Source organism: Chiloscyllium punctatum, chromosome 24 (assembly GCF_047496795.1).
Source record: "Chiloscyllium punctatum isolate Juve2018m chromosome 24, sChiPun1.3, whole genome shotgun sequence".
NCBI lineage: Eukaryota > Metazoa > Chordata > Chondrichthyes > Orectolobiformes > Hemiscylliidae > Chiloscyllium > Chiloscyllium punctatum.
Window position 1 is genome coordinate 23368086 of NC_092762.1, and position 9305 is coordinate 23377390.

Below are 9305 nucleotides of genomic sequence, written 5' to 3' on the forward strand. Positions count from 1 at the left end.
GCTTCGAAAGATGCCCCTGGTCTCTTCACAAAGTGCCTCCTCTCTGCAACTTGTGCTTCATTTGTTGGTCATGGTCAAGACCAAGATCCATTATGAATAAAGCCCCATACCTCACCCAGCGATGACTCAAAGTGCTACGCCCTTTCTGAATGCAACATTCAATAATAGATAGTCGAGGAACATTACAACCATTAACTTTGTAATTACAGAAAATATGAACATAAGGAAAAGGATCAGGTAATTCGGACGGTCAAGGCATTGTATACGACCATGGCTGACCTACTGTTAGAATTACCTCCTCTTTAATACACAATCAATCACACCCATGAGCTCTCTGACAGGTCAAAAATACATCTACCTCCTCTTTAAATACTTTCAGTGTTTAAGCTCCTTTAACTCTCTCGCCCAGATAATTTCAGACATTGATTTCCCTCTGTGAGCGGAAAAGACTCCCCCCACAGACACCGTCACCTATTGAAAGGCACAAGAGGTGAACACAAGGTCTCAGGACACATTACCAAGACAGTATTTGACTGAGGGTGTCATCGCGACCACCTACTTATTTGAGTTTAATGGGAATCAGGTGTTCCCTCCCTACTGGTTGGGGTCTGTCAGAGCACAAAGGAAGATGTATGTGGCTGACAATCCTCCCAGTCCCAGGACATCTGTTTAGGTGATCCTCAGGTTAACTTCCTCAGTATAAACATCTTCAGCACCTTCATCAACGTTTACGCGGCCACATCCCTGGCACCACGCCACTCCACTCCCCCCCCCCCCCCCACCCCCCCGATCCATCATAAGATCAGAAGTGGGGTGATCACTGAAGATCACACAATGTTCAGAACGTTTTGTCCCCCCTCAGCTCCTGAACCAGTCTCTATGTCCATGTGCAGCAAAACCTGGACAGCAGTCAGGTTTGTGTTGTTAAAGTGTCAGTAACATTCATGTAACAGCACGGCCAGACACTGCACATTTCCACAGTTAAAACATGAGCTCATTCAGCACCACAAGCTGGTTACATGATATGTGGAAGCCATTCTGCCCATCTAAACGACTGAACAAAAGCAGGGACAGCCCATTCGATCGTGCTGCCTGTTCCCCAGGAGGAGGAGGGCTCCAGTCAGTACATTGAGCTATTAAACAGGAACAGGCAGAACCCAATCAGACATTTGATACTGTTCCATGGGAGCAGGAGGAGGCCATTCAGACCCTTAACACATTTATACGGGAACATGTGGGTGTCATTGATGCTCTAACCTGAAAAACCAATGGAGCAGATACTGCACTCATAGACGGCTCACGATTTTCCTCGTGGCTCCATTGCCTGTGGGACACATGAACTGTTTCGCCGGCAGTGAGGAAGGAAACCAAATGTTTTCTACCAAGTCTCAAAGAGGCATCTTCCATTTCCGAGAAGACAGACCCATGTTCTCCGTGGGGGTCAGAAGTTGATGGAAATAGTTAATTGTTTTACCATGTAAGTATTGAGGCTCCTGTCGGGATTGTGGATTACATGACGTTCATAATGTGGAGAGAGGTTAGTCAAAGACGGACTCGCTGTCTCTCTCTCTCTCTCAATCAAAATGGGGAGTGGTGTGGGGTGATAGGAACGTTCCCAGAGGCTTTTAAAGAATCGACAATCATGTAAACCTAGCAATAAACAAGCCATGGAAGTTATCACCGTATCATTGTTTGTTTGGAATATAATGCGTGACAATCCATCCCCTTATGGTTCAATGCAATAATCTCTTATTCCCTCGAAGCGCTACACATTAATCCTCATGCACACCCGATGGTACAATCATCCTAACAATGAGGCTGGTGAAGCTCCTTTACACTCTTGCTGCCAAGAGGATTATTCCTTACAAAAGAGAGAAACTCTGTCCACAATACTCCAAATACTATCTCATCAACACTCTCAGGGTTGATCGCAATAATTCTGTTCCCTCTCTTAGCTGTCTCAGCTTGTTTCCTGTGCTGTAAAAAGCCATTACTTCTCTCTCACTGCGAATAATGTGGAATTTAGACATTTCTTACATTTGTACATCAACATCAATAAAGTCATCATCAGAGGTACCGATGGAGATGAATATCACGCTCGGAAGGAGACTCTATTATAAAGTCTTCACTCGAAACAGGGAATAGTTTGGAATGGAAATGACTTGCAGGAACATGGAAATCGGGCAGAGGAAGGGAGGGATCTTTTCTTTTGTTCTTCCCTCACGGGATGTGTGCAGCCCTGGTCAGACCAGTATGCTATGCTGATCCTGAACTGAGTGGCTGTTTGAGCTGTTCCACAGGTTAGTACAAAGTAAAACACATCACAGTACATTTGCAGTCACACAGAGACCTTACCAGGGATGGATGACCCATGGACCTCTCGACAGGACATGAGGCAAACAGATAGGCTTTGTTCAAAACAAGTGGTGATGATTTAATTTACATTCCATCAACTTCCTTCATGAGACACTAAAAGATTATTATTCTGTGCCGCTTGATTATGAGTCAATGACTTGAGCATCATGCACTGTCTGTCCATCTGACAGATTTTGTGGAGAGGACAAATTAACCATCTCAAGTACAAATATTTTGCGACGGAAGCATAGTTAGAAGAGACTTGAAACGGTTATATCTGGATTTACCAAAGGTAAAAACGATGGATTATTCAGCAGTTGCATTGAGGCTGAGAAAGAGACTGAAATGTCCTGATAGTGGCCTTGGGCAGGATTGGTGAGTGGGGAGAATATGTAGGAATGTAAATCTGTATGGAAAGAAAAGATCATGGAGTTTAAGAACAGTCTGGTTTCTCCTCGCATATTGTTGAGTAAGTTGTGAATAATAATTTGCTAGTTATAATTTGTAGGGAATAAAATGTTTGGCTGTATCTGAAAATGATGACTTCCAAATTCTAAAATGTGAATATGAACAACAATTCAGTTCAACTCAGCTTAATGGTGAGATGGAATGACTGACCAGGAACACCAACTATAGCGAGGATGGGATAGTAACCACCTTGAATAATCCAAAGGATATCTTCGATCCGTGAGGCTAATGATATCCAAGGCTGAGAAAGGTAGTAAAGACCCCAGGATAAACTCCTGTCTGTTGTAATATTCCAGTCTAAGGTTCTCAGATTCAGATCCATTATTGGATGATTCCAGTCTAATGTTCTCAGATTCTTATCTCTCCTCCCCCTGCCTCTCGAGCTACTGATCCCTGTTCGTCCAGTCATTGATGCTCCCGCCCATACTGGGATAACACAGTGAACCGAGTCTTTAATTAACAGAAGAGGCAAACCCTCCAGTGACACATCTCGGATCCACGGACACTGACATCAATCACAGTCACTGGACAAGTAGCTCCAGCCAACGCCTTTCAATTAAATATTGTTTTATTAAAATTCAAACCAATGAATCAAACTGTCGCATTCTGAATGGGATTTGTTTGGGTGACTGATGGAACAAATCTTGAGGCCGGTAGATCAATTGAGTGTAACCATTCAATCTTACTTGGATGCAGGAGAAATGCCATAAGTTTATCAGAACGTAAACATGCTTCTCTCTTTATAAATGGAAACATACATTCTGGAACTATTGATCAAGCATCATAATTTCAATTAAACATTGAGACAATTTTTATACTTCATGATCTGAGGGGAGTGTGTGTCTGAGAAACGTGGGATTATAACAGACAAATGGCATGGATATGATAACAGAGAATTGAACGTGACAAATGCAATTCAGATTGTTATTCCAGGTTCAGAGAGAGGCAGATGAGGCCTGTGCTATTGATGTTCTCGATGTTAGTGAACTGTGATGAAATGTCATTTACTGGACTTCAATTACAGTGTGATTATCGCATTGTGGAGGAGACAGAAAACAGAGAGAATTGTGGGACATGGCAGTTCAGACTGGAGGGAGGGACAATAATATTCCCCAGTCATCAGTGTTGGAATGTTACCCTTTATAACTCTTATGAAGAACAGATTCAAGGATACATTTAAAGTGAGGAATGAGGAGTAAAATCTGTTTATTGATCACAAAATAGAGGACAAAATGGTTTTCTGTCCATACTAAACTATGGAAAGTATAAAGAGATAAGATATATTCATGATATCGAGCTACATAAATTGAAATGTGTATTACAAAACCACGGAAGTGGTGTACAATCTTTCTCAATCATTATTTAGCCCACAGCTGAGATGCTGATTTCCCCTCTGTCAGTGATCCACCTCATTGAGATTCTCTGGCACAGTATCTCAGTCTCGAGCAGGATTCTCAGTTCCTGCTGCTTTCACCCAGTCTATTTAAATTTAACCACCTTCTCACTGTAAAAAAATAACTTGGCCTTTCGAACTCTCTTTAACTGTCAGCAACTCAGCTGTATAATATTATTGAAGATAAACGTTCTGGGACCACAGTCAGTATCTGCACAGTGGTCACGGGGTATGGCAAGAGAGAAAGGCCTTGCAGACCGTGAGAATGTCTAAATAAAACTTCCAATTTCTGTCTGTTCCTGTCTATCTCCCCTCATGCTGTCTGCTAATCTATCCAACTCACCCTCGTTTTAACATCCCTCCAATTGCTCCCTGTTTCAAAATTGTGCAGTTGCACCGCTTGATGTTCGACTGGAATAACACAACTATTATAGGACAACCCAACAGAAAACAGCCAATGAATTCCTTGAGGCATGGCACTCATCCACGGATTTTATCAATAAACACATCGACCTGAACTCAATGCATAGGTCACTGTAGTGGACAGCTGGAACTGACAGCCGGACGCGGCAGAGACAAACCATTACAAATGCCGGAGGAAGCAACACAGACACGCTTCACAGGAGGCTCACAAACATTGAGGATGTCACCGAGACAGGGGACGAAATGTCTGCAACACAAATTCCCAGCTCGGTGAACAGAATCACAACAACGAGCACCCGAGCTACGAATCTTTTCACAAACGTTGCGGCTATTTTGGTGAAATGGATAGAGCAGGGACAGGACTGATCGTTGGTTGGTCCGGGGTTTAGATGCTTCATTAAGAACAAGGAAGGTACTAAAAGTGGCGGGGGTGGAGGCACTGTTAATCAAAGACAATATTACGGTGGCAGAAAGGATTTTTGGTAAGGACTCGTCTACTGAGGTACTATGGGAAGAGGTTAGAGACAAAAACAGAGAAGTCACCCTGTTTTTATTTCTCTACAGCCCTCTGAAAAGTTCCAGAGATGTAGCGTAAGGATTACAAAGATGATACTGGATAGGAGCGAAAATAACAGAGTAGTTGTTATGGAGGACTTTACTTTTCCAAATAGTGACTGGAAACGCTACAGTTCGATTACTTTATATGGGTCAGTTTTAGTCCAATGTGTTCAGAATGGTTTCCTGACACAGTATGTACGTAGGCCAACAAGGTACAAGGCCAAATTGGATTTGGTACTGGTTAATTAACCAGACCAGGTATTAGATTTGGAGGTAGGTATACACTTTGCTGATAGTGACCACAATTCAGTTATGTTTACCTTAGCTTTGGAAAGGGTAAGGTCTATACTGAAGGGCAAGTGTTATAGCTGGGGGAAAGGCAATTATGATGCGATTAGGAAAGGTTTTAGAATACATAGGATGGGGAAGAAAACTGCAGGGGATGGGCACAATTTAAATGTGGAGCTATTTCAAACAACAGCTACTTGATAAGTTTACACATGTCAAAAAAGAAGGAAGTGGTCGAGTGAGGCTGCTGTGTTTACTGAAGAAGTTGGATCTCTTGTCAAGAGGAAGAAGGAGGCTTATGTAAAGATGAAACGTGAAGGTTCAGTTCGGATGCTTGAGAGTTACAAGTTATCCTGGAAGGACTTAAAGAAAGAGATAAGAATAGCCAAGAGAGAGCATGAGAATTCCTTGGCAAGTAGGATCCAAGAAAACCCTCAAGCTTTGTATCAGTATGTCACGAATAATTTAATGACCAAATTAAGATTAGGGTCTATCATGGACAGTAGTGTGAAGTTGTGTCTGCAGTCCAAGGAGATAGCACAGGCACTAAATAAATATTTGAATCAATATTCACAATGGAAAGACAATGCTGTCGGGGCCTATATGGAGTAAAGGCTATTAGACTAGATGGGATTGAGGTTTGTAAGGTGGAGATGTTAGCAAATCTAGAGAGTGCGAAAATAGATAAGTCCCGTTGGCCAGATGGGATTAAGCCTAGGATTCTCTGAGAAGTTAGAGAGGAGGAGACACAACCATTGCTTCGAATCTTTACATCGCCACTGTCTACAGGAATAGTGCCAGAAGACTGGACGACAGCAAATATTGTCCCTTTGTTCAAGAAATGGAGAAGATACAACCCTGGTAATTATATACCAGGCTGACTTTGGTTATGGATAAAGTATTGGAAAGGTTTATAAGAGATAGGATTTATTATCATCTAGAAAGGAGTCCTTTGATTAGGGATAGTCAACAAGGTTTTGTGAAGGGTATGTCATGCTTCACAAATCTTACTGAGTTCATTGAGAAGGTGACCAAACAGGTGGGTCAGGGTAAAGTGGGCTATAAGGATTTCAGTAAAACATTTGAAAAGTCCCCCATGTTAGGCTATTGCAGAAAATATGGAGAGTGTGGTGTTGGAAAAGCAGAACAGATGAGGCAGCATCCAAGGAGTAGGAGAGTCGATGTTTCATTTGTAAGCCCTTCATCAGGAATCAGTGTTCTGGTCTCTAACATCTGCAGTCTTCACTTTCTCCGAGCTCCTCAGATGCTGCCTGACCTGCTGTGCTTTCCCAGCACCACACTTTCTACTCTGATCTCAAACATCTGTAGTCCTTACTTTCTCCCAGAAAATACGTAGATGTAGAATTGAGGGTGATTTAACGGTTTGGATCAGAAATTGGCTAGCTGAAAGAAGACAGAGGGTGGTAGTTGATGGGGAATGTCCATCCTCGAGTTCAGTCGCTAGTGGTATACTGTAAAAATCTGTTTGGGGGTGACTGTTGTTTGTCTTTTTGAAAATGACCTTAATGAGGGAATAGAAGGATGAATTAGTAAATTTAGGGTTCGCTGTAAGGTTGGTGGAGAGATGGGTAGTGCTGTAGAATGTTGCCGGTACTGAGCTGTCATGTTCTATGTTCATGGACCTACAATGGGCTGAATAGCTTCCTTCTGTGATGTAACAATTCTGAGGTACTCTGACCCACAATAAAAGCTTTAGGTGCCTGGAGAGACAAACTGGTCCAGTAAAGGACACACACTGCACAGTCATCCATCATCTCTTCCTGTTTTCAGATATATAGCGGCCTCAAAATATCAGTCCAAACAAAATAGATTGATTCACATTCAACCAGTCAGGAGGACGTTCAACCGAGGGGATTGCCGTCAGGGGATTTAATGAATAATATGATTTCAGAATAACACAAATAATAAAATAATATCACAGCAGCATAATGATTAGCAGCAGAGTAAAACTTACAGTTGCAAATAGTTTGAAGATCAACATTGTGTTCATTTTTGGTCACTTTGCTATGGGAAGGATAGTATTAAACTGGAACTTTACAAGGATATTGCCAGGACTCAACGGTCTGAGTCATAGGGAGAGGTTGGATAAGCTGGGACATTTCTCGTTAGAGTGCAGGAGATTGAGGGGCGGCATGAAGTGCTTCGAGAGGCGTGTCATGGCCCACATCAGTTCCAGTCTCCAAGCCTGCCTCGATCCCCTACAATTCCACGACAGATTCCTGCTCATTGACTATAGGTTCACCTTCAATACCATTATTCCCTTCAAACTGATCACAAAACTCCCTGACCTTAGTCTCGGCTCCGCCCTCTGAAATTGGATCCTCAGCTTTCTGACCCACAGTGCACAATCAGTGAAAATAGGTAAGGGTGTCTCTTCCATGATAACATTCAACACTGAAATCCCAAAGGATGTGTCCTCAGCCCCCTACTATACCCCTGTACACCCACGACTGCATTGCCAAATTTTGAATGAACGCCATCTCCATGTTCACTGATGACACCATCATAGTAGGACAGGTATGTAATGCTGGCAAGCCAATACAGAACGGAAATAGAGGACTTAGTGATGTGCTGCACTGAGGCCAACCTCTCTTTCAACATCGGCAGAACTAACCAACTGATCAATGACTTCAGAAAGAAATGAGGAGAACATGCCTCCATCTACATCAATGGAACTGAAGTTGAATTGGTGGCATCATTAAGTTCCTCGGAGTGACGATAACCAACATTCTGTCCTGGACTTTCCAGTTAGATGTAACAGTCGAGATGGCACAACAACGCATTTTCGTTCTCCGGCAGCTCAGGATATTTGGCATGCCCACAATGATCCTGACCAATTTCTACAAATGCACCACTGAAAGCAAACCTTTCGTGTGCATAATGGTCTGGTGTGGCAATAGCCCAGCCCAGGACAGTAAGAGAAATAACAGAAGGTTGTGTGCACAGCCCATGCCATGAAGGAAGCCAACCTCCCATCCATTGACTCCATTTGCAGGGCTCGCTGCCGCCGAAAGACTGGCAATCAAAGACCATTCGCACACTGGATCACCTGCAATCTCTTCCATCAAGCAGACAGTACAGAAGCTTAAACACACAAACCAGCGGATCATGAACAGCATCTTCCTAACCCATTATTAAACTGAGTAGTGGAAACTCTGAATTCAAACAGTGCTGATCTCAATCACGTTGATCTTGCCTATTGCATGCCATTTGTGGTGTAGCCTGTATGCCTCAGTCTGTTTTTAGTTTACCCTCTGATCTGTATGTCCTTGCTTATTGTAGGAGCGTGATTCCACAGCGAGGGACTAAGACTCTGGAAGCACACAAAATACAGGCAGAGAATGGACGTTAATTCAAGCAAAAATTGTTTATAGCAGGGAGAGTACCAAAGGATCTTCCTCAAATTTGGCTTTGACATAAGAAGGCAATGGTTTCCTTAATCCTCAGCTCACATCAGAAGAGGGTCGCTGCTCCCAGTTACCTGTAGCTGTGGGGTGGTGGTTCCCTCCTAGTTTTCATTTGGTGGTGGGTGGCCTTTACCAGTCACCTCAGAGGGTTCATCATTTTGGGAGGTTCTGCCCTCCTTTCTCCCCGCAGCGCTCTGTTTCATCTTCTGATGATGACCCTCCCTGAGCCCATCTTTGATTAGATTAGATTATTTACAGTGTGGAAACAGGCCCTTCAGCCCAACAAGTCCACAACGATCCGCCGAAGCGCAACCCAACCAGACCCATTCCTCTACACTTTATCCCTTCAACTAACACAACGGGTAATTTAGCATGGCCAATTCACCTAACCT